The 26,491-nt window shown below is 45.1% G+C and overlaps 1 pseudogene; it reads right to left on the bottom strand.

Annotated features, from left to right (window-relative positions):
- Positions 1 to 26,491, bottom strand: part of LOC123058343 (uncharacterized) — an 85,583-nt pseudogene that overhangs the window by 28,986 nt on the left and 30,106 nt on the right.

Below are 26,491 nucleotides of genomic sequence, written 5' to 3'. Positions count from 1 at the left end.
TTGGTTTTGCAGGTCATAGATCTAGGCTTGGAGGCGCTCGATTTTCTCGTGAAGCTTGAAGATGGCCTCCCCAATGTTCTTGTCATCCAGCTTGTGGTTGTTGGTGAACTCCATGATCATTATATGATTGGAGTCGAGTCCATGTTCCACCATCTCCTGGCACTTTAAGATGCCATGGCGATCAAGATCTATCAGAAAAACAGCTCGAAACAAAGACAGAAGATATTTGCGTGATACGGTGGTCAAAACCTTCGGGATATTATATAATGAACTTTTACCGAACAAAAAAGGTATGATGCAAGAAAACGGAGTCCGGAGAGCACACGAGGTGCCCATGAGGCAGGGGGGCGTGCCTAGGGGGTAGGGCACGCCCTCCACCCTCGTGGACGCCTCATGTCCTTCCCGGACTGCTTCTTATTTTCCTATTTTCTTAAGTATTCCAAAACAGAGAAAAATTGTCGTTAGAACTATTTTGGAGTCGGTTTACTTACCGTACCACATACCTATTCCTTTTCGGAGTCTGAAACATTCTGGAAAGTGTCCCTTATGTATTCCTCCGGGGTTACGGTTTCAATAACATTAGTTTCAACATATATGGGATTACCTAAGATATAATGTTTGATTCTTTGACCGTTCACCACCCTCGGATTTGTGCCTTCAAAGTTGTTGGTTTTTATGGCACCGGAACGATAGACACATTTAGAGAGAAGTTTGCCTGCAAAAAGTCTTAAACGAGAGTTGTATAACAATACATAGTCACCTACATTAAACTTACGTTTTTGTATCCTTTTGTCATGCCATCTGTTAACTTTTTCTTTAAACAGTTTGGCATTCTCATAAGCCCGGGTTCTCCATTCATCAAGTGAGCTAATGTCAAAAAGCCTCTTCTCACCGGCAAGTTTGAAATCATAATTGAGCTCTTTAATGGACCAATATGCCTTATGTTCTAGTTCAAGAGGTAAGTGACATGCTTTACCATAAACCATTTTATACGGTGACATACCCATAGGATTCTTATATGCAGTTCTATAAGCCCATAATGCATCATCAAGTTTCTTGGACCAATTCTTTCTAGATCTATTAACAGTCTTTTGCAAAATTAATTTAAGCTCTCTATTACTCAATTCTACTTGACCATTAGATTGTGGGTGATAAGGAGATGCAATTCTATGATTAACATCATACTTAGCAAGCATTTTACAAAAAGCACCATGAATAAAATGTGAACCACCATCAGTCATTAAGTATCTAGGGACTCCAAACCTCGGAAAAAATAACTTCTTTAAGCATCTTAATTGATGTGTTATGATCAGCACTACTAGTTGGAATAGCTTCTACCCACTTAGTAACGTAATCAACATCAACTAAAATATGTGTATACCCATTAGAGGAAGGAAACAGTCCCATATAATCAAAACCCTAAACATCAAGTGGTTCAATAACAAGTGAATAATTCATAGGCATTTACTGACGTCTACTAATGTTACCAATTCTTTGACATTCATCACAGGATAGGACAAACTTACGGGCATCCTTGAAGAGAGTAGGCCAATAAAAACCGGATTGCAATACCTTATGTGCAGTTCTGCCTCCAACATGGTGTCCTCCATAAGCCTCGGAGTGACACTTGCGTAGGATTTGTTCATGTTCATGCTCAGGTACACAACGTCTAATAACACCATCAACTCCTTCTTTATAAAGGTGTGGGTCATCCCAAAAGTAATGCCTTAAATCATAGAAGAACTTTTTCTTTTGCTAGTATGTGAAACTAGGTGGTATAAATTTAGCAACAATATAATTAGCATAATCAACATACCATGGAGCAGTACGAGAAGCATTTATGATAGCTAATTGTCCATCAGGAAAGCTATCATCAATAGGTAGTGGGTCATTAAGAACATTCTCTAACCTAGACATGTTGTCTGCAACGGGGTTCCTAGCTCCCTTTCTATCAATAATATGCAAATCAAATTCTTGTAGCAAGAGAACCCATCTAATAAGTCTAGGTTACTTTAGAATAGCAGCATGATCAGTTTGAACAGTTACTTTAGAATCAACTATATAAGGTCTGAACTTATCACAAGCAAATACAACTGCTAAAAAATTCTTTTTCAGTAGTAGCATAATTCCTCTGGGCACTGTCTAGAGTTTTACTAGCAGATTGGATACCATTTAATTTCTTATCAACTCTTTGTCCTAGAACAGCCCCTACAGCATAATCACTAGCATCACACATGATTTCAAATCGAAAATTCCAATCAGGAGGCTGAACAATAGGTGCAGAAATCAAGGCTTTCTTAAGTATTTCAAATGGTTCTACACAATCATCATGAAAAACAAAAGGAACATCTTTTTGTAAGAGACTAGTCAAAGGCCGAGGAATTTTAGAAAAGTCCTTAATGAACCTCCTATAAAAACTGGCATGACCAAGGAAACTTCTTATAGCTTTATTGTCCTTGGGACACGACATCTTTTCAATAGCATCAACTTTAGCTTTATCAACTTCAATACCTCTTTCAGAAATTTTATGCCCCAAGAAAATACCTACATTAACCATAAAGTGGAACTTCTCCCAATTCAAAACAAGATTAGTTTCTTCACATATCTGTAAAACTCGATCAAGGTTGCTTAAGAAATCATCAAAAGAAGTTCTGTAAATGGAGAAATCATCCATGAAAACCTCAACAATCTTTTCACAAAAGTCAGAGAATATAGCAGTCATACATCTTTGAAAGGTAGCAGGTGCATTACATAAACCAAAAGGCATACGTCTATAAGCAAAGGTACCGAAAGGGCAAGTAAAAGTTGTCTTTTCTTGATCCTCTTTTGACACAGGTATTTGAGAGAAACCAGAATAACTATCTAGAAAGCAAAAATGTGTATGCTTGGATAATCTTTCTAGCATTTGATCAATAAAAGGTAAAGGATAATGATTCTTTTTAGTAGCTTTATTTAATTTGCGGAAATCAATTACCATTCTATAACCTGTAACAATTCTTTGTGGGATCAATTCATCTTTATTATTAGGAACAGCAGTAATACCTCCCTTCTTAGGGACACAATGGATAGGACTTACCCACTGACTATCAGCAACGGGATAAATTATACCTGCCTGCAGAAGCTTTAGTATTTCTTTTCTTATCACTTCTTTCATCTTAGGATTTAACCATCATTGGTGATGAACAACCGGTTTAGCATCTTACTCCAGTTTTATTTTGTGCTGGCATAGAGTGGGACTAATGCCCTTAAGATCATCAAGAGTATATCCAATAGCAACACGATGCTTCTTCAGAGTTTTCAATAATTTCTTTTCTTCATGCTTTGAAAGGTTAGCACTAATAATAACAGGATATATCTCTTTCTCATCAAGATAAGCATATTTAAGAGTATCAGGTAAAGGTTTAAGCTCAAACATGGGGTCACCCTTGGGTGGAGGAGGATCCCCTAGGATTTCAATAGGCAAGTTGTGTTTCAAAATAGGTCCTTGTTTAAAGAATACTTCATCTATTTCCCTTCTTTCATTCATAAACATATCATTTTCATAGTCTAGCAAATATTGTTCTAAAGGATCAGTAGGAGACACAGCAATAGAAGCAAGATCAATAATTTCATCTTTACTAGGCAATTCTTTACCATGGGGTTGTCTATGAAATTTGGCAAATTAAACTCATGAGACATATCCCCCAAACCAATAGAAACGATATCTTTATTGCAGTCTATCTTAGCATTAACAGTATTCAAGAAGGGTCTACCAAATATAATGGGACAAAATGCATCTTGTGGGGACCAAGAACAAGAAAATCAGTAGGGTATTTAACTTTCCCACACAAGACTTCAACATCTCTAACAATCCCAACTGGTGAAATAGTATCTCTATTGGCAAGCTTAATTGTAACATCAATCTCTTCTATCTCAGCAGGTGCAATATCATGCATAATTTCTTTGTATAAGGAATGAGGTATTGCACTTGCACTAGCACCCATATCACATAAGCCATGATAGCAATGATCTCCTATTTTAATAGAAATAACAGGCATGCCTACAACAGGTCTATGTTTATTTTTAGTATCAGGTCTAGAAATTCTAGCAGATTCATTGCAGAAGTAAATAACATGCCCATCAATATTATCGGCCAAGAGATCTTTAACCATAGCAACACTAGGTTCAACTTTAATTAGCTCAGTGGGTTTGGGTGTCTTAATATTACTTTTGTTGACCACAGTTGAAGCTTTAGCATGATCCTTTATTCTAACAGGGAAAGGTAGTTTCTCAATATAAGCAGTAGGAACAACAGGATCATTATAAGTAATAGTATTTTATTCAACTTTAATAGGTGCAACTACTTTTACTTCAATGGGAGGATTATATTAAAACCACTTCTCCTTAGGGAGATCAACATGAGTAGAAAAGGATTCACAGAAAGAAGCTACTATCTCAGAGTCAAGTCCATATTTAGTGCCAAATTCACGGAAAGCATCAGTATCCATAAAAGTTTTAACACAATCAAACTTAGGTGTTATACATGACTCCTTACCTTCATCGAGGTCCCAATCTTCAGATTTGTGTTTAATTCTTTCCAATAAATCCCATTTGAATTCAATAGTTTTCATCATAAAAGATCCAGTACAAGAAGTATCGAGCATGGATCGATTACTGAGAGAAAGCCGAGCATAATTTTTTTTTGAATAATCATTTCTTTTGAGAGCTCATGATTGGGGCATGAATATAACATTTACTTAAGCCTCCCCCAAGATTGAGCGATGCTTTATCCTTCGCGAGGCCAAAAATTATATATATAATTACGATCACGATGAACAAGATGCATAGGATAAAACTTGTGCTGAAATTCCAAATTTCAATCGTTGGTAGTTCCATGATCCAATATCATCACATAGCCTAAGCCATGTAAATGCATCTCCTTTCAAAGATAAAGGGAATACCTTCTTCTTGATAACATCCTCGGGCATACCTGCAAGCTTAAATAATCCACAAACTTCATCCACATAAATTAGGTGCAAATCGGGATGTAATGTTCCATCACCTGTGAAAGGATTAGCTAGCAGTCTCTCAATCATACCCAAAGGAATTTCAAAGTAAAATTTTCAGTAGGTTCAATAGGTTGAGGAGAAACTCTTTGCTCTACTGGTCGGGGTGAAGATACCCCGAACAAGCCCCTCAAAGGATTATGTTCCATAGTAACAAGTGACAGTAAATTTAAGCACACTATATAAATTTTCATTTTCAGTAGGTTCAGTAGGTTGAGGAGCAACTCTTTGCTCTATTGGTCGGGGTGAAGATACCCCAAACAAGCCCCTCAGAGGATTACTTTCCATAGTAACAAGTGACAGTAAATTTAAGCACACTATATAAATTTTTCCTTACCAAATTCCACCTACCAAAGCCGCTTCACTCCCCGGCAACGGCACCAGAAAATAGTCTTGATGACCCACAATTGTAGGGGATCTATCATAGCCTTTTTGATAATTAAGAGTGTCGAACCCAACGAGGAGCAGAAGGAAATGATAAGTGGTTTTCAGCAAGGTATTCTCTGCAAGCACTGAAATTATCGGTAACAGATAGTTTTGTGATAAGGTAATTTGTAACGGGAACAAGTAATAAAAGTAAATAAGGTGTAGCAAGATGACCCAATCCTTTTTGTAGCAAGGGACAAGCCTGGACAAACTCTTATATAAAGTAAAGCGCTCCTGAGGACACATGGGAATTATTGTCAAGCTAGTTTTCATCACGCTCATATGATTCGTGTTCGGTACTTTGATAATTTGATATGTGGGTGGACCGGTGCTTGGGACTGTCCTTCCTTGGACAAGCATCCCACTTATGATTAACTCCTATTGCAAGCATTCGCAACTACAACAGAAGTATTAAGGTAAACCTAACTATCGGTGTCAAAACCGGCGGATCTCGGGTAGGGGGTCCCAAACTATGCGTCTAGGCGGATGGTAACAGGAGGCAGGGGACACAATGTTTTACCCAGGTTCGGGCCCTCTTGATGGAGGTAAAACCCTACGTCCTTCTTGATTAATATTGATGATATGGGTAGTACAAGAGTAGATCTACCGCGAGATCAGAGAGGCTAAACCCTAGAAGCTAGCCTATGGTATGATTGTTTTTCCTATGGACTAAAACCCTCCGGTTTATATAGACACCGGAGAGGGATAGGGTTACATAGAGTCGGTTACAATGGTAGGAGATCCACATATCCGTATCGCCAAGCTTGCCTTCCATGCCAAGGAAAGTCCCTTCCGAACACGGGACGAAGTCTTCAATCTTGTATCTTCATAGTCCAGGAGTCCAGCCGAAGGTATAGTCCGGCTATCCAGACACCCCCTAATCCAGGACTCCCTCAGTAGCCCCTGAACCAGGCTTCAATGACGACGAGTCCGACGCGCAGATTGTCTTCGGCATTGCAAGGCGGGTTCCTCCTCCAAGTACTTCATAGAAGATTTTGAACACAAAGGTAGTGTCCGGCTCTGCAAAATAAGTTTCCACATATTGCCATAGAGAGAATAATATTTACATAAATCTAATCTGCTGACGTATTCCGTAGCGTGACATCACACCACGGCCAAGTCTTTATTTGAATCATTTTACTGTCCCACCTCAGCGCGTTTAGCGAGGCGGTTTCCTTGGCACGTCTTGTCAAAGCAGAGATCGTGTCCCCTTATTCCGGGATTCTCATCAATACGGGCGTGGTTAACCCAACCGTACCCGTTGGTATGTTATCTTGATCAAAGGCGAGTCCCAAATGGTCACGGGGAGGGCCCTTGGTATTCAACCTCTTATAAAGAGACCAAGGCCTTACTCCTTACTTTCAATCTCAAACGAGTTCGCCCTTCGCCTTGAGTTCCAACACCCAAGGCTCCAGATTTCAGGCGCTTCGGACCTTCGACAATGTCCGGTTCCGACCTTTGAGGCTGATGGATGCCCTCCTCCATCACGGAGGAGGACGTGCTGAAGTTGAGAGAGGCCAGGTTCTTGACTGGCGAGATCTGGCATAGGCTGCCTGCTCAAGGGCAGGTCATTCCCACTCCCAAGCCTGGTGAGAGTGTGGTGTTCATGTCTCACTTCCTTCGCGGGCTAGGCTTCCCGACGGATCCCTTCGTGAGGGGCTCATGTTTTATTATGGGCTGGAATTTCACGACTTAGCTTCAGAGTCCATCCTCCATATTTCCTCATTCATCGTCGTGTGCAAAGCCTTCCTCCGTATTACTCCTCACTTTGGACTATGGCTCAAGACCTTCAAAGTAGAGCCGAAGATGATCGAGGGACGGCACGCGGAGTGCGGAGGTGCTTTTATAAGCAAGAATGCTAGTGCTCCATGGCCCGAGGGCTCTTTTCAAGGGGAGTCTAGCTTATCACAGCTCCCAGGAGCACCAAGTGGGTGGTGCTGCCTGCTTTCCGCTCGGGTCCCCCGCCACGACTGGCATCATGGGTCAATAAGGGGCTGGACTGGGGGTCGGCAAAGGACGTGCCCCTGTTGCAGGGCCGCATCCGAGATCTCCTAGAAAGAGACATCAGTCCGGTCGTGGTGACGCAGGTTATGTTAATTCACCGAGTTTTGCCCTACAAACGTCGCCCCCTCCGCCTGTGGGAGTTCAACCCGGAGGGACCACGAGTTCTCCAACATTTTCTTGGCATGACGCCCGTGGAGATGTACAAATTGTTCTTTGGACCACAAGAAGTGTGTCCGGATTCTATGGAGGACGAGGGTCTGAGCTGCAATCGTCCGGATACTCAAGTAAGTAGTCTTGTGCCCGGACTCGCTATCCGTATATTTATCATAAAATTTCCCCTAAAAGAGTTGTCCTTTAAACAGGAGTGGATAGCGAAAGCAAAGCTAATCAGGTGTCCGGCCCCCCTCCCCGAGACCATGCCGGATCCCGTGCTAGTCAGGATGTTGGAGGTTGTGCCTTCGAAGGAAAGCGAGGGAGGGGACAAGGAAGCTATAGCCTCCTCGAAGAAGGTTGTCCGGAAGGGAGGAATCGAAAATTCCTCTCCTCAGGGGAAGAAGAGGACCGCCTCTGACGACCCGGAGACCATGGCCTCAAAGCGGGGGAAGAAATCTTCGTTAGAGGGTCCTGTGCTGGGGGATACTTCAGCCGAATTATGCCCTCAAGGGGATCAGCCCTCCACCGAGCCGTATGTAGAGAGGAGTTTTTATTTTTAAGAAATGAGAGAAATCCTTGCGTTATATCTGAGAAGAGTAATCGAAAATTTACCTTGTAGCTCGGACCTTAGCCCTTCTCAGCAGAGCTCGTCTTCGGGGGATCTTCTTCCGGAGATGATGGAGAGCGGAACGCCTCCCCCTGCCGTACCACCTTGCGAGGCGGGTGACCCTGAGGTATCGTCGCGGAGGGTTTCTCCGAATCTGGCAGGGCCGGAAGGTAGTCATATGGCCCCCCAAAGAACTCTGCGTCCGGCCTTCGAAAAGGGCCATTGGACGAGTCTGGCACCTTCTGGTGCGCGGTCGGAGGAGCTGAAGGATCTGCTAGGGCGAGCATATATCTCAGAGGAGCACCGTGCATTGATGGGTACGGTGATTGAGAGGATTTCATCCACGGAGAGCGGATTGCACGAGGCCGTCAGGAGTTTACTGATAGGTTTTGAGGTACGCGAAATAATGTACCCTTTTTGGACAGTTGCGCATAAATAAGATGCGCCCTGTGTAGATAGTAGCCCCTGAGACTCTGTGCGTTGTCAAAAGTGACGGCGTGTAGAGGATCATAATCCCAGGTCTAATATGCCGCCTTCATACGTAGGTGGCGAAGTGTCCGGTGGCAAGCCGAACTGATGAATTTGCCGAGCTAAAGTGGCAACTTGACGTGGCAGATGCCGACATCGCGCTTGTCAACAAGCGGCTTGACGAGGCACAAGGTATGTAATTCCTCCAGCGGCACCTGGTAAGAGGAGCTTTATGCCAGTATCTTACAATGTAAGCGCTTGATGCAGATGGTGCTGCTGTCATGGAGAATCTTCGGGCGGAACTTGCCCGAACCAATGAGCAAGCCAGGAAAAGTGATGCGGCTGCCGGAAAGGCAATTGAAGAGCTGAAAGCCGAACAGGCTGCTCACTGCCAAAGCAAGAAGGAAATGGCCGAGATGGCCGTGAAGCTGAAGAACGCTGCTGACTGTTGCAATCTTCTTGAAAAAGAAGATCGTGCGGAACAGACGGACCTGGAGAAGGCCGTTGCCGATGCCAAGGATGCTCGCTCTGCGATGAGAGCTATGAAGGAGGAGCTGCGTCAGGCCGGAGAGATCGCGACTAGAAAGCCCTTTATGCTGCGAAGGAAGTTCTGTGATCCTAAACATGCTCCGTTAGACCGGATGTGGAGTATGGCGGACACCTATCTGGATTTGGCAGTAAGTGCCACAGATGCGGCTGAACACTTCCGAGATCAAGAAGATCGCGAAGTGGAAAAGCTCTTTTGGTCGCAGTTCCACAATCCGGAGCGTCCACTGTCATTAGCTGATCATTTGGCCGAATGGGCCAAGCTAAATAGGTTGTCTGGACTCGCCATGAAGTATGTCATGAGTCATCTGTGGCCAGAGAGGCCAGAGCCGAAAAGTTATTCAACTTGGTGCAGCAGTTCCTTGGTGTGGCGCCACATATCAATGCGATGAAGAGGTCAGCGTGCATAGAGGGTGCACGGATGGCTCTTGCCCGTGTCAAGACATACTGGGCGGAAATGGAGGCCACCGCTGTTGCATCCCCGGACTCGGATGGAAGCCGAGTACCCGCCGAGCACTATTTTCAGGAAGTTCTGCAAGGCGCTCGTTTAATAGAGACGCAGTGCTCGAAGGATACTATATTCGAATAGCATATATTATTGTAAAACAATATTTTGATAAATTGTAGAAGCTTTTTATACTTGTGCCTGCAAGTATTATAATACCTCCTATGCGGCCGTTTAACATATATGTATATATAATCTGAAAGATGGCAGTCGTCGGCTTCAGCCCCCACGCACATAATGCGGGGGTGTTCGCAGAAGGCGCATTTTCACACTTGATCCAACGTCTTGGTCCTACAAAGGAGGTGATAGCGCAGCGAACTAGGCAATCGGACTATGATGCTTTATCACTTTCACTTAGCCATAGGAGTTTGACAGTGAGGCTACTTATATAGCCCCTGGTGGCGCCTGCGCTCGCCCGAACTCGGGGCGCGTATGTGCCTGGCCGGGAAGCGGCCCTTCGTTAATGCGGAGGAATCCTAAAGATTCCGGTAAGTCATCGAGTGGTTGACCAGTCTCACGCTATATCATGACAGTCAGTTTTCGGCTTTCTCTACTGAGGTGCTCGCCTGGCCGAACCGGGGCACAATCGCAGTAGTTCTCCTGGTGCCGCCTTAGCCGATAGAGCGGAATGTAAGGTAGCAAAACACAGGAGCCGGGCAAACCCAACATTTGACCAAAGACATGATTCGGAGCTGATGCATATAAGGCCAAACTCGCGACGCCGAACACTCCCTAAGGTATTCGGTCTTTATGAGGGCGGGCGGGATAACGCCCTTAGTAATAAGCCCCTAGTGTCCAGGTACGCGCAAAACTCTGACGTGGCCACATGCCAAAACGCCAGCCTCCTCCTTGGTTATACCAAGAAACCAGGGGATGTGTATCAACAAGAGACAGTAAAAAAGGTTTACGCAGGGTCTTAATCTGAAAAGAATCCTTGGAACGGGTCCCTGCTGCACGTCTGCGCCTGTGTCTCCGTTGTGCCGTATCCTGGACGGGCGTAGCACGGTGTTCATCTGTAAAAGAGAGGAACTTAGTTAAAGAAAGATCGTGCCGAACATGAGTTATACTAAATAAACAAAGTATAAATCGAAATGGGTAAAACTGAGCTTTATTGTCTCTTGTTTTATATGCGCGGAGCCCCTAGTACAGGGGTATACGGCTATTAAGCCTTTATCAATTGTATGTTTATGCCGGACTCGTCTAGCCGTGTCCGTGGTCTTGACGACCTGTTTAGGTGCTTTGGCTGGTGAAGCCGCTTTATTGTGGGGCTGTCAAGGCAGCCGCACTGTCTTCCGCGCGGGAGGAACACTCAATGTTTTCCCTTTAATGAGATGATGCCTCGTGGACCGGGCATCTTAAGCGTAAGAGATGCATAATGCGGTATTGCGTTAAAGCGGGCGAAAGCTTTGCGCCCGAGCAGTGCTTGATAGCTACTTGAGAATGGGGCGATGTGGAAACTTAGCTGTTCGCGACGGAAGTTATCGAGGGAACCGAACATAACTTCTAGCCAGAGAGAACCCATACAACGGGCATCCGGGCCTGGCGTTACCCCTTGAAAGGAGGTTTTGCTATGGAGAATTTTTGTTGGGTCTATCCCCATGTTGCGGATTATGTCCTGGTATAACAGGTTTAGACCACTGCCGCCGTCCATCAGGACATTTGTAAAGTGGAGTCCGCCGATTATTGGATCTAATACCAAGGCAGTCCAGCCTGCGTTCCGGATACTTCTAGAGTAATCCTGATGGTCGAAGGTGATCGGTTTTAACAACCATTGGCGAGACTCCTTTGGGATAGGCCGTATGGCGCGTATCTCTGTTGGCGCCATTCTGTTCGTCACGTGAAGTAAGTTTACTGTTTTGACTTCTTGTGGGAAATCCTTTTGTTTCCTAGTGCTCTGCTTGTGGGGTTCGTCGTCGTCCTCACTTGTTGTGTCGAGCCCCTTGTGTTCGGCGTTGAGTTTGCCGGATTGCTTGAAAACCCAACAATCTTTGTGGGTATGGTTCGCAGGCTTCCCGGGAGTACTGTGTATTTGACATATCTTGTCCAAGATTTTGTTTAAGTTGGATAGCTCGTCCCTGTTATCCTTGAGGGGCGGCTTTCTCTGATTCTGTCACGAGCTTTTGAATCCGGCGTTGACCGCCGTGCTCTTTGGGTTGTTTCCCTTATTCTGGCGCTGGTCCTTGCTGCGTTGGGGTTTTCCGTTGCCATCCCTAACTTCGGATGTACTTGGGTCGCTGGTGCTACATCTTGCCAACCAGCTGTCCTCTCCTGCGCAAAAGCGGGTCATGAGGCTTGTTAATGCGGCCATTGTTCTTGGCTTTTCTTGGCCGAGGTGTCTGGCGAGCCATTCATCTCGAACGTTATGCTTAAAAGCTGCTAGGGCTTCGGCGTCCGGACAGTCGACTATCTGATTCTTTTTAGTAAGAAATCTGTTCCAGAATTTCCGGGCTGACTCTCCGGGCTGTTGAGTTATGTGACTAAGATCGTCTGCATCCGAAGGGCGGACATAGGTCCCTTGAAAATTTGCCCGGAAAGCATCCTCAAGCTCTTCCCAACTTCCAATGGTGTTTTCGGGAAGGCTTTTGAGCCAATGCCGGGCTGGCCCTTTAAGCTTGAGGGGTAAGTATTTTATGGCGTGGAGGTCATCTCCTCTGGCCATGTGTATGTGGAGGATATAATCCTCGATCCAGACCCCAGGGTCTGTTGTTCCGTCGTACGCCTCTATGTTTACGGGCTTGAATCCCGCTGGAAATTCATGGTCCAGCACCTCATCGGTGAAACATAGGGGGTGTGCGGCACCCCTGTATTTGGGTGTGCCGTGATGTTCGGATATTTGTTGTGTTGCATTGCTTACTAGAGCTTGCTTTCTTGGCCCGTAGATAGATCTGGCTGGGCCATCTTTTTGATGCGGATCCTTTGGTGGATCGCGTGCCGGCTTGTGTGCGGCACCGCTTGCCGCTCCATGCTGGCCATGCGGTCGTCTATCCGACCGGGTGGCTTTCCTATTTTTTGACTGCGGGGGCTCTAAGGCCTCCTCGTCAAATTCAGGCAGTAGCTTTCGCTTTGGATAGCTTTTTGTGCGGCGACTGCCGCCATATTTGTCTGCGGTGTTGCGTACTTTGCTCCATCTGATTCTGAGTGCATCTTCCGCAGTTTTGAGCTTCCGCTTCTGCTTTTTCAGGCTACGCGCAGTGGCGACGAGCCTTTGTGGAGGTTCTTCTGCTCCATGAGCCTATCCGGTGTAAGGTCGTCCGGACTGTTGTTTTCACCGGGGACGGGGTGTTCGATTTGTTTATCCAAGTTGCCCTGTTAGGACGGTTGCTCGAAGGCATGTTCGTCGTCCGCCGGCTCGTCCTGCTCTATGGCTGGGTCTGTATGGCTGATGTCTCTGTCGAGGCGGGGCTTGGAGCGGCGCTTACGTCGCCGCTTTGATTGCTTTTCGAGTGAACGATCCCTCGTTGCATCGCTGTGTTCCTCGTCGTCGCTTCCTTTGGGTGTGTCCACCATGTATACATCATGAGATGAGGTGGCTGTCCAGTGCCTTATAGGCGTTGGTTCATGTTCATCTCCTACATCGTTGTCCATACCGTCGATGTCTTCAGAGTCGAAGTCGAGCATGTCGTTTAAATTATCGATAGTGGCTACGAAGTGGGTGGTGGTGGGCTTTGAATTTCTTCATCATCCACATCCCAACCTTGTTGACCATAGTCCGGCCAGGGCTCTCCTGATAAAGAGAGAGACTTTAGTGAATTCAAAATATCGCCAAAGGGCGAGTGCTGAAAGATGTCCGCAGCGGTGAACTCCATGATCGGCGCCCAATCGGGTTCGATAGGTAAGTGCGCGGAGGGCTCGGAGTCTGGAGAGGAGTCCGGCTCCTTGGAGTCACGGGCTTCACAGAGAATAGGGCTGGTGTTCGGCTTGATCGCCGTAGAGATTGCAGCCCCCAAGGCGGTGTCCAACCACCCATCCTCAATTGGCGCAGTTGGCTCTGAATTAAGGGTCGGAGCTGATGCGGGTGCGGCCTCCAGGGCACTGTTCGGCGGCAGAGCTAGATCATGCCCAACGTGATAGTGCGGCACGCTCGACTGTGGCTCGAATCCGTCAAAGATCAAGTCTCCACGGATGTCGGCCGTGTAGTTCAAACTTCCAAATATGACCTGATGGCCAGGGGCGTAGCTTTCGATCTGCTCCAGATGACCAAGCGAATTGGCCCACAGTGCAAAGCCGCCGAATACGAAGATCTGTCCGGGGAGAAAAGTCTCACCCTGCATCGCATTGCTGTTGATGATCGGAGAAGCCATCCGGCCTAAAAGTGACGACACAAAGGAACTCTCAATGAAAGCACCAATGTCGGTGTCAAAACCGGCGGATCTGGGGTAGGGGGTCCCGAACTGTGCGTCTAGGCGGATGGTTACAGGAGGCAGGGGACACAATGTTTTACCCAGGTTCAGGCCCTCTTGATGGAGGTAAAACCCTACGTCCTGCTTGATTAATATTGATGATATGGGTAGTACAAGAGTAGATCTACCGCGAGATCAGAGAGGCTAAACCCTAGAAGCTAGCCTATGGTATGATTGTTGTTCCTACGGACTAAAACCCTCCGGTTTATATAGACACCGGAGAGGGGTAGGGTTACACAGAGTCGGTTGCAATGGTAGGAGATCCACATATCCGTATCGCCAAGCTTGCCTTCCACGTCAAGGAAAGTCCCTTCCGGACACGGGACGAAGTCTTCAATCTTGTATCTTCATAGTCCAGGAGTCCGGCCGAAGGTATAATCCGGCTATCCGGACACCCCCTAATCCAGGACTCCCTCACTAACCATAGCATGAAACATATGGATCCAAATCAGCCCCTTACGAAGCAACGCATAAACTAGGGTTTAAGCTTCTGTCACTCTAGCAACCCATCATATACTTATTACTTCCCAATGCCTTCCTCTAGGCCCCAATAATGGTGAAGTGTCATGTAGTCGACGTTCACATGACACCACTAGAGGGATGACAACATACATCTCATCAAAATATCGAACGAATACCAAATTCACATCACTACTTTATAGCAAGACTTCTACCATGTTCTCAGGAACAAACATAACTACTCACAAATCATATTCATGTTCATAATCAGAGGGGTATTAATATGCATAATGGATCTGAACATATGATCTACCACCAAGTAAACCAACTAGCATCAACTACAAGGAGTAATCAACACTACTAGCAACCCACAAGTACCAATCTGAGGCTTTGGGACAAAGATTGGATACAAGAGATGAACTAGGGTTTGAGATGAGATGGTGCTAGTGAAGATGTTGATGGATATTGACCCCCTCCCGATGAGAGGATCATTGCTGATGATGATGGTGATGATTTCCCCCTCCCGCGGGGAAGTTTCCTTGGCAGAACAGCTCCGCTGGAGCCCTAGATTGGTTCCGCCAAGGTTCTGCCTCGTGGCGGCAGAGTTTCGTCCTGAAAGCTTTCTGATGATTTTTTTCCTCGACGAAAGACTCCATATAGCCAAAGATGGGCATCAGAGGGCCACCAGGGGGCCCACGAGGCAGGGGGGCACGCCCAGGGGGGTAGGGAGCGCCCCCACCCTCGTGGACGGTGGGTGGCCCCCTCTGGTAATTCTTTCTCCCAATATTTTTTTATATATTCTGGAAATAATCCTCGTTGAGTTTCAGGAATGTTGGAGATATGCAGAATAGGTCTCTAATATTTGCTCCTTTTCCAGCCCAGAATTCTAGCTACCGACATTCCCCCTCTTCATGTAAACCTTGTAAAATAAGAGAGAAAAGGCATAAGTATTGTGACATAATGTACAATAATAGCCCATAATGCAATAAATATCGATATAAAAGCATGATGCAAAATGGATGTATCAATTGCCTTGAGTTATATTTGAAGGATTTGTCCACAGGATTGTCTTGAAGTCCATGTGTTGGTTTCAAGGAGTTTATGAGATGGCCAAAATGTTTTTCAAGGAATTATCCAAAGATTGGTCATGTGAGAGTTGACCTTATTGCAAGCATGTCTTGAAGAAGAAGATTGTGTGAACATTCAAGTTTACCTTCAAGACATCATCCTAATGAAGAGAGCTGGAAAGATTCAAGGTTGATCAAGACTAAGTACAGAGAGTTATTCAAGTTGATCAACACACAAAGCGCACAAGTTGTATCGAGAGGGACCAAGTGATCCCATGGTATGGTAAGCATTGCCCATTACGCTTTGTGTACTAACCATGGTCTACGTGAGAGTTCTGTGTGGGGTTAGGTATGTTTCCATGGTCTTGTGTCAAGTGGAAGATCTCATACAACCCATGGAGGATGACATCAAGTGGTGATCGTCATCAAGTATGCAGTGTGCAAGTTCAAGTGGAGCAACACGAAGAGTGGCTCACCCATAATGGAGTATGGGGGAGCAATCAAGCTTGAAACTTGCCGTCCATTGTGGTGTCAATGGAATTGTGTAGATGTGTCGAAGAGTGCCTCACCCATAGTGGAGTATGGGGGAGCAATCAACTAGTCTTCATTGAGCCAACACAATCAAGAAAGGTGGTCCAACTTGAGGAAGTCAAGATCATCATCATCTAGTGAAGGAAATATGCCCTAGAGGCAATAATAAAGTTATTATTTATTTCCTTATTTCATGATAAATTTTTATTATTCATGCTAGAATTTTATTAACCGGAAACATAATACATGTGTGAATACATAGACAAACAGAGTGTCACTAGTATGCCTCTACTTGACTAGCTCGTTAATCAAAGATGGTTATGTTTCCTAACCATAGACAAAGAGTTGTTATTTGATTAACGGGATCACATCATTAGGAGAATGATGTGATTGACTTGACCCATTCCACTAGCTTAGCACTCGATCGTTTAGTATGTTGCTATTGCTTTCTTCATGACTTATACATGTTCCTATGACTATGAGATTATGCAACTCCCGTTTACCGGAGGAACACTTTGTGTGATACCAAACGTCACAACGTAACTGGGTGATTATAAAGGAGCTCTACAGGTGTCTCCAAAGGTACATGTTGGTTTGGCGTATTTCGAGATTAGGATTTGTCACTCCAACTGTCGGAGAGGTATCTCTGGGCCCTCTCGGTAATGCACATCACCTAAGCCTTGCAAGCAATGCAACTAAATGGGTTAGTTGCAAGATGATGTATTACGGAACGAGTAAAGAGACTTGCCGGTAACGAGATTGAACTAGGTATTGATATACCGATGATCGAATCTCGGGCAAGTAACATACCGATGACAAAGGGAACAACGTATGTTGTTATGCGGTCTGACCGATAAAGATCTTCAGAGAATATGTGGGATCCAATATGAGCATCCAGGTTCCGCTATTGGTTATTGACCAGAGACATGTCTCGGTCATGTCTACATTGTTCTTGAACCTGTAGGGTCTGCACGCTTAAGGTTTCGATGACAGTTATATTATGAGTTTATGAGTTTTGATGTACCGAAGTTGGTTCGGAGTCCCGGATATGATCGCGAACATAACAAGGAGTCTAGAAATGGTCGAGACATAAAGATTGATATATTGGACGGCTATATTCGGACACCGGAAGTGTTCCGGGGAACTTTCGGATAAAACCGGAGTACTGGGGGGGTTACCGGAACCCTCCGCGGGGTTAATGGGCCTCATGGGCCTAAAGTGGAGAAGAGGAGGAGCTGCCAGGGCAGGCCGCGCGCCCCCTCTCCCCCTAGTCCGAATTGGACAAGGAGGAAGGGGCGGCGCCCCCCTTTCCTTCCTCTCCTCTCTCCCTTCCTTCCCCCTCTCCTACTTGGACAAGGAAAGGGAGGGGAGTCCTACTCCCGGTAGGAGTAGGACTCCTCCTGCGCGCCTCCCGCCTCCTACTAGGGCCGGCCGCACCCCCCCTGGCTCCTTTATATATGGAGGCAGGGGCACCCCTAGACACACAAGTTGATCCACGTGGTCATTTTCTTAGCCGTGTGCGGTGCCCCCTTCCACCATAATCCTCGATAATATTGTAGTGGTGCTTAGGCGAAGCCCTGCGACAGTTGAACATCAAGATCGTCACCACGCCATCGTGCTGACGGAACTCTTCCCTGACACTTTGCTGGATCGGAGTCTAGGGATCGTCATCGAGCTGAACGTGTGCTAAAACTCGGAGGTGCCGTAGTTTCGGTGCTTGGATCGGTCGGATCGTGAAGACGTATGACTACATCAACCGCGTTGATATAACGCTTCCGCTGTCGGTCTACAAGGGTACGTAGATCACACTCTCCCCTCGTTGCTATGCATCACCATGATCTTGCGTGTGCATAGGAAAATTTTGAAATTACTACATTCCCCAACAGTGGCATCCGAGCCTAGGTTTTATGTGTTGATGTTATATGCATGAGTAGAACACAAGTGAGTTTTGGGCGATATAAGTCATACTGCTTACCAGCATTTCATACTTTGGTTCGGCGGTATTGTTGGACGAAGCGGCCCGGACCGACATTACGCGTACGCTTACGCGAGACCGGTTCTCCCGACGTGCTTTGCACAAAGGTGGCTAGCGGGTGTCAGTTTCTCCAACTTTAGTTGAACCAAGTGTGGCTACGCCCGGTCCTTGCGAAGGTTAAAACAACACCAACTTGACAAACTATCGTTGTGGTTTTGATGCATAGGTAAGATTGGTTCTTGCTTAAGCCCGTAGCAGCCACGTAAAACTTGCAACAACAAAGTAGAGGACGTCTAACTTGTTTTTGCGGGGCATGTTGTGATGTGATATGGTCAAGACATGATACTAAATTTTATTGTATGAGATGATCATGTTTTGTAACCGAGTTATCGGCAACTGGCAGGAGCCATATGGTTGTCGCTTTATTGTATGCAATGCAACTGCGTTGTAATGCTTTACTTTGTCACTAAGCGGTAGCGATAGTCGTGGAAGCATAAGATTGGCGAGACGACAACGATGCTATGATGGTGATCAAGGTGTCGCGCTGATGACGATGGTGATCATGACGGTACTTCGGAGATGGAGATCACAAGTACAAGAAGATGATGGCCATATCATATCACTTATATTGATTGCATGTGATGTTTATCTTTTATGCATCTTATCTTGCTTTGATTGACGGTAGCATTATAAGATGGTCTCTCACTAAATTTCAAGATAAAAGTGTTCTCCCTGAGTATGCACCGTTGCCAAAGTTCATCTTGCCCAGACACCACGTGATGATCGGGTGTGATAAGCTCTACGTCCATCTACAACGGGTGCAAGCTAGTTTTGCACGCGCAGAATACTCAGGTTAAACTTGACGAGCCTAGCATATGCAGATATGGCCTCGGAACACTGAGACCGAAAGGTCGAGCGTGAATCATATAGTAGATATGATCAACATAGCGATGTTCACCATTGAAAACTACTCCATTTCACGTGATGATCGGTTATGGTTTAGTTGATTTGGATCACGTAATCACTTAGAAGATTAGAGGGATGTCTTTCTAAGTGGTAGTTCTTAAGTAATATAATTAATTGAACTTAAATTTATCATGAACTTAGTACCTGATAGTATCTTGCTTGTTTATGTTTGATTGTAGATAGATGGCCCGTGTTGTTGTTCCGTTGAATTTTAATGCGTTCCTTGAGAAAGCAAAGTTGAAAGATGACGGTAGCAATTACACGGACTGGGTCCGTAACTTGAGGATTATCCTCATTGCTGCACAGAAGAATTACGTCCTGGAAGCACCGCTGGGTGCCAGGCCTGCTACTGGAGCAACACCAGATGTTATGAACGTCTGGCAGAGCAAAGCTGATGACTACTCGATAGTTCAGTGTGCCATGCTTTACGGCTTAGAATCGGGACTTCAACGGCGTTTGGAACGTCATGGAGCATATGAGATGTTCCAGGAGTTGAAGTTAATATTTCAAGCAAATGCCCGGATTGAGAGATATGAAGTCTCCAATAAGTTCTATAGCTGCAAGATGGAGGAGAACAGTTCTGTCGGTGAGCATATACTCAAAATGTCTGGGTATAATAATTACTTGATTCAATTGGGAGTTAATCTTCCAGATGATTGCGTCATTGACAGAATTCTCCAATCACTGCCACCTAGCTACAAGAGCTTCGTGATGAACTATAATATGCAAGGGATGAATAAGACTATTCCCGAGCTCTTCGCAATGCTAAAAGCTGCGGAGGTAGAAATCAAAAAGGAGCATCAAGTGTTGATGGTCAACAAGACCACTGGTTTCAAGAAAAAAGGCAAAGGGAAGAAGGGGAACTTCAAAAAGAACAGCAAGCAAGTTGCTGCTCAAGAGAAGAAACCCAAATCTGGACCTAAGCCTGAAAATGAGTGCTTCTACTGCAAGCAGACTGGTCACTGGAAGCGGAACTGCCCGAAGTATTTGGCGGATAAGAAGGATGGCAAGGTGAACAAAGGTATATGTGATAACATGTTATTGATGTGTACCTTACTAGAGCTCGCAGTAGCACCTGGGTATTTGATACTGGTTCTGTTGCTAATATTTGCAACTCGAAACAGGGACTACAGATTAAGCGAACACTGGCGAAGGACGAGGTGATGATGCGCGTGGGAAATGGTTCCAAAGTCGATGTGATCGCGGTCAGCACGCTACCTCTACATCTACCATCGGGATTAGTAGTAAACCTAAATAATTGTTATTTGGTGCCAGCGTTGAGCATGAACATTATATCTGGATCTTGTTTGATGCGAGACGGTTATTCATTTAAATCAGAGAATAATGGTTGTTCTATTTATATGAGTAATATCTTTTATGGTCATGCACCCTTGAAGAGTGGTCTATTTTTGATGAATCTCGATAGTAGTGATACACATATTCATAATGTTGAAGCCAAAAGATGCAGAGTTGATAATGATAGTGCAACTTATTTGTGGCACTGCTGTTTAGGTCATATCGGTGTAAACGCATGAAGAAACTCCATACTGATGGACTTTTGGAACCACTTGATTATGAATCACTTGGTACTTGCGAACCGTGCCTCATGGGCAAGATGACTAAAACACCGTTCTCCGGTACTATGGAGAGAGCAACAGATTTGTTGGAAATCATACATACAGATGTATGTGGTCCAATGAATGTTGAGGCTCGTGGCGGATATCGTTATTTTCTCACCTTCACAGATGATTTAAGCAGATATGGGTATATCTACTTAATGAAACATAAGTCTGAAACATTTGAAAAGTTCAAAGAATTTCAGAGTGAAGTTGAAAATCATCGTAACAAGAAAATAAAGTTTCTACGATCTGATCGTGGAGGAGAATATTTGAGTTACGAGTTTGGTCTACATTTGAAACAATGCGGAATAGTTTCGCAACTCACGCCACCCGGAACACCACAGCGTAATGGTGTGTCCGAACGTCGTAATCGTACTTTACTTGATATGGTGCGATCTATGATGTCTCTTACAGATTTACCGCTATCGTTTTGGGGTTATGCTTTAGAGACGGCCGCATTCACGTTAAATAGGGCACCATCAAAATCCGTTGAGACGACGCCTTATGAACTGTGGTTTGGCAAGAAACCAAAGTTGTCGTTTCTAAAAGTTTGGGGCTGCGATGCTTATGTGAAAAACTTCAACCTGATAAGCTCGAACCCAAATCGGAGAAATGTGTCTTCATAGGATACCCAAAGGAGACTATTGGGTACACCTTCTATCACAGATCCGAAGGCAAGACATTTGTTGCTAAGAATGGATCCTTTCTACAGAAGGAGTTTCTCTCGAAAGAAGTGAGTGGGAGGAAAGTAGAACTTGATGAGGTAACTGTACCTGCTCCCTTATTGGAAAGTAGTACATCACAGAAACCGGTTTCTGTGACACCTACACCAATTAGTGAGGAAGCTAATGATGATGATCATGAAACTTCAGAACAAGTTACTACTGAACCTCGTAGATCAACCAGAGTAAGATCCGCACCAGAGTGGTACGGTAATCCTGTTCTGGAAGTCATGCTACTAGATCATGATGAACCTACGAACTATGAAGAAGCGATGGTGAGCCCAGATTCCGCAAAATGGCTTGAAGCCATGAAATCTGAGATGGGATCCATGTATGAGAACAAAGTGTGGACTTTGGTTGACTTGCCCGATGATCGGCAAGCAATTGAGAATAAATGGATCTTCAAGAAGAAGACTGACGCTGACGGTAATGTTACTGTCTACAAAGCTCGACTTGTCGCAAAAGGTTTTCGACAAGTTCAAGGGATTGACTACGATGAGACCTTCTCACCCGTAGCGATGCTTAAGTCTGTCCGAATCATGTTAGCAATTGCCGCATTTTATGATTATGAAATTTGGCAGATGGATGTCAAAACTGCATTCCTGAATGGATTTCTGGAAGAAGAGTTGTATATGATGCAGCCGGAAGGTTTTGTCGATCCAAAGGGAGCTAACAAAGTGTGCAAGCTCCAGCGATCCATTTATGGACTGGTGCAAGCCTCTCGGAGTTGGAATAAACGCTTTGATAGTGTGATCAAAGCATTTGGTTTTGTACAGACTTTTGGAGAAGCCTGTATTTACAAGAAAGTGAGTGGGAGCTCTGTAGCATTTCTGATATTATATGTGGATGACATATTACTAATTGGAAATGATATAGAATTTCTGGATAGCATAAAGGGATACTTGAATAAGAGTTTTTCAATGAAAGACCTCGGTGAAGCTGCTTACATATTAGGCATTAAGATCTATAGAGATAGATCAAGACGCTTAATTGGACTTTCACAAAGCACATACCTTGACAAAGTTTTGAAGAAGTTCAAAATGGATCAAGCAAAGAAAGGGTTCTTGCCTGTGTTACAAGGTGTGAAGTTGAGTAAGACTCAATGCCCGACCACTGTAGAAGATAGAGAGAAAATGAAAGATGTTCCCTATGCTTCAGCCATAGGCTCTATCATGTATGCAATGCTGTGTACCAGACCTGATGTGTGCCTTGCTATAAGTCTAGCAGGGAGGTACCAAAGTAATCCAGGAGTGGATCACTGGACAGCGGTCAAGAACATCCTGAAATACCTGAAAAGGACTAAGGATATGTTTCTCGTATATGGAGGTGACAAAGAGCTCATCGTAAATGGTTACGTTGATGCAAGCTTTGACACTGATCCGGACGATTCTAAATCGCAAACCGGATACATGTTTACATTAAACGGTGGAGCTGTCAGTTGGTGCAGTTCTAAACAAAGCGTTGTGGCAGGATCTACATGTGAAGCGGAGTACATAGCTGCTTCGGAAGCAGCAAATGAAGGAGTCTGGATGAAGGAGTTCATATCCGATCTAGGTGTCATACCTAGTGCATCGGGTCCAATGAAAATCTTTTGTGACAATACTGGTGCAATTGCCTTGGCAAAGGAATCCAGATTTCACAAGAGAACCAAGCACATCAAGAGACGCTTCAATTCCATCCGGGATCTAGTCCAGGTGGGAGACATAGAGATTTGCAAGATACATACGGATCTGAATGTTGCAGACTCATTGACTAAGCCTCTTCCACGAGCAAAACATGATCAGCACCAAAGCACCATGGGTGTTAGAATCATTTCTGTGTAATCTAGATTATTGACTCTAGTGCAAGTGGGAGACTGAAGGAAATATGCCCTAGAGGCAATAATAAAGTTATTATTTATTTCCTTATTTCATGATAAATTTTTATTATTCATGCTAGAATTGTATTAACCGAAAACATAATACATGTGTGAATACATAGACAAACAAAGTGTCACTAGTATGCCTCTACTTGACTAGCTCGTTAATCAAAGATGGTTATGTTTCCTAACCATAGACAAAGAGTTGTTATTTGATTAACGGGATCACATCATTAGGAGAATGATGTGATTGACTTGACCCATTCCATTAGCTTAGCACTCGATCGTTTAGTATGTTGCTATTGCTTTCTTCATGACTTATACATGTTCCTATGACTATGAGATTACGCAACTCCCGTTTACCAGAGGAACACTTTGTGTGCTACCAAACGTCACAACGTAACTGGGTGATTATAAAGGAGCTCTACAGGTGTCTCCAAAGGTACATGTTGGGTTGGCATATTTCGAGATTACGATTTGTCACTCCGATTGTCGGAGAGGTATCTCTGGGCCCTCTCGGTAATGCACATCACCTAAGCCTTGCAAGCAATGCAACTAAATGAGTTAGTTGTGAGATGATGTATTACGGAACGAGTAGAAAGACTTGCCGGTAACGAGATTGAACTAGGTATTGATATACCGACGATCGAATCTCGGGCAAGTAACATACGATGACAAAGGGAACAACGTATGTTGTTATGCGTCTGACGATAAGATCTTCGTAGAATATGTAGGAGCCAATTATGAGCATCAGTTCCGCTATTGGTTATTGACCGGAGACGTGTCTCGTCATGTCTACATTGTTCTCGAACCCGTAGGGTCCGCACGCTTAAGGTTACGATGACAAGTTATTATTATAGTTTATGCATTTTGAATGTACGAGGTGTTTCGGAGTCCTGATGTGATCATCGGACATGACGAGGAGTCTCGAAATGGTCGAGACATAAATATTGATATATTGAAAGCTATGTTTGGATATCGAAGTGTTCCGGGTGAAATCCGGGATTTTACCGGAGTAAACCGGAGGTTACCGGAACCCCCCGGGGGTTAATGGGCCTCATGGGCCTACAAGTGGAGAAGAGGAAGGGGCTGCCAGGGCAGGCCGATGCCCCTCTCCCCCTAGTCCGATTGGACAAGGAGGAGGGGCGGCGCCCCCCCTTTCCTTCCTCTCCTCTCTCCCTTCCTTCCCCTCTCCTACTTAGACAACGAAAGGGAGGGGAGTCCTACTCCCGGTAGGAGTAGGACTCCTCCTGCGCGCCTCCTACTAGGGCCGGCCGCACCCCCCCTTGGCTCCTTTAGATACGGAGGCAGGGGGCACCCCTAGACACACAAGTTGATCCACGTGATCGTTTTCTTAGCCGTGTGTGGTGCCCCCTTCCACCATAATCCTCGATAATATTGTAGTGGTGCTTAGGCGAAGCCCTGCGACAGTTGAACATCAAGATCGTCACCATGCCGTCGTCCTGACGGAACTCTTCCCCGACACTTTGCTGGATCAGAGTCCGGGGATCATCATCGAGCTGAACGTGTGCTGAAACTCGGAGGTGCCGTAGTTTCGGTGCTTGGATCGGTCGGATCATGAAGACGTATGACTACATCAACCGCGTTGATATAACGCTTCCGCTGTCGGTCTACAAGGGTACGTAGATCACACTCTCCCCTCGTTGCTATGCATCACCATGATCCTGCGTGTGCGTAGGAAAATTTTGAAATTACTATGTTCCCCAACATCTAGCTCAAGTGGACTATGTGCAAGGCAAAGGTTTTCCCTTGATAGTTTTTCTATTTTACCGGTCTCATAGTGCTAGTTGGGAGACCGGGTTGTAGGATTGATTGCCGTACTATCAAGGGGGCTCTCTAGTGAGTAGCTTCATCGTATCGTTCATCGAGAGCTCAAACCATTGCATCCTTGCATCATCACTCTTGGTTCTTGTTTGGTTCTTCTCCTTGTGAGATTTTGATCTTATGGTCATCTTCATGACAAGCTCGAGTTCATCGAAAACCGATTTCATATGAATCTTATTTTGTGTTTTTGGTGTTGGAGTTTTTACCGGTCTTAATTGAGAAAGGGTTCTCCCCATTTTATTTTGGGTATTTTCTCAATTTCTATTTCTTAATATTTCTATAAATATTGTGTTTCCTCTTGTCCTTAGCTTTCCAACAGACTTGATTTTGTCGAATTCGGAGCTCGTATGCAGAAGTTGTGGCTGTTTTGATTTTACCTGTTTTACATAGAGAGGTTGTACCGCCCCATAGAGAGGTTGTATCGGTTGATCGGTACAACCGGTGTTTGGAGCGGTTGTAGCGCTCCAGAATTGGTATGAAGGTTGTACCGGCCATGTATCGCTCTACTACCGGAGTAGTTTCTGTTTGGAGCAGTTCTCGGGCGGTTGTTGACCGGTTATACCGGTTAGTTCCGTTTATGCTATTGTACGGCTTAGGGCTTTTCCCTACATGTTGGTTTTTTCTCTGCTTTGACTGGTTGTACCAGTTCATGCACTGGTTGTACAGGTCCTATAGTTTTTTGCACATAGCGGGCAGATTCATGGGGACCTATAAAAGGAGGTCTTATTCCCCATTGGTTTCTATATTTTGAGCTCGTGTTCTTCCCCCATTGTTGACCTTCTTCGTGCTTGCTTTCTCTCAATCCCTCAAATGATTCTTGCTAGTTCTTGAGGGAAAAGAGAGAGGAGATCTAGATCTACGTTTCCACCAATCACTTTCTCCTCTATGTGAGGGGAACCCCTTGGATCTAGATCTTGGAGTTCTTGGTGTTCTCCTTCTTGTTCTTACTCTCATTTTCCTCCCTAGCATTAGTTGCTTTGGTGGGATTTGAGAGTGAGGGACTTGGGCACTCCGTGTGCCCTTGCCATTGCATTTGGTGCATAGGTTTGAGTTCACGGTGGTACATGCAAGTTACAAGTTGAGAAGCTCAATACTCTTGGGTGCTTGGTGCCCTTGAGCTTGTTCCTCTTGGGTGCTTTGGGCACCCTAGACGGTTGGTGGTGTTCGGAGCTCAATCATTGTGGTGTAAAGCTTCGGGCAAGTGTCGGGGTCTCCAATTAGGTTGTGGAGATCGCCCCGAGCAATTTGGAGGGTACCGGTGACCGCCCCAAGGGTTGCCAAAGTGTATGGGTTCG

This window comes from Triticum aestivum, chromosome 3A (assembly GCF_018294505.1).
Source record: "Triticum aestivum cultivar Chinese Spring chromosome 3A, IWGSC CS RefSeq v2.1, whole genome shotgun sequence".
NCBI lineage: Eukaryota > Viridiplantae > Streptophyta > Magnoliopsida > Poales > Poaceae > Triticum > Triticum aestivum.
The sequence above is the reverse complement of the archived record's forward strand: the minus strand, read 5'-3'. Positions and strand labels throughout refer to the sequence as shown.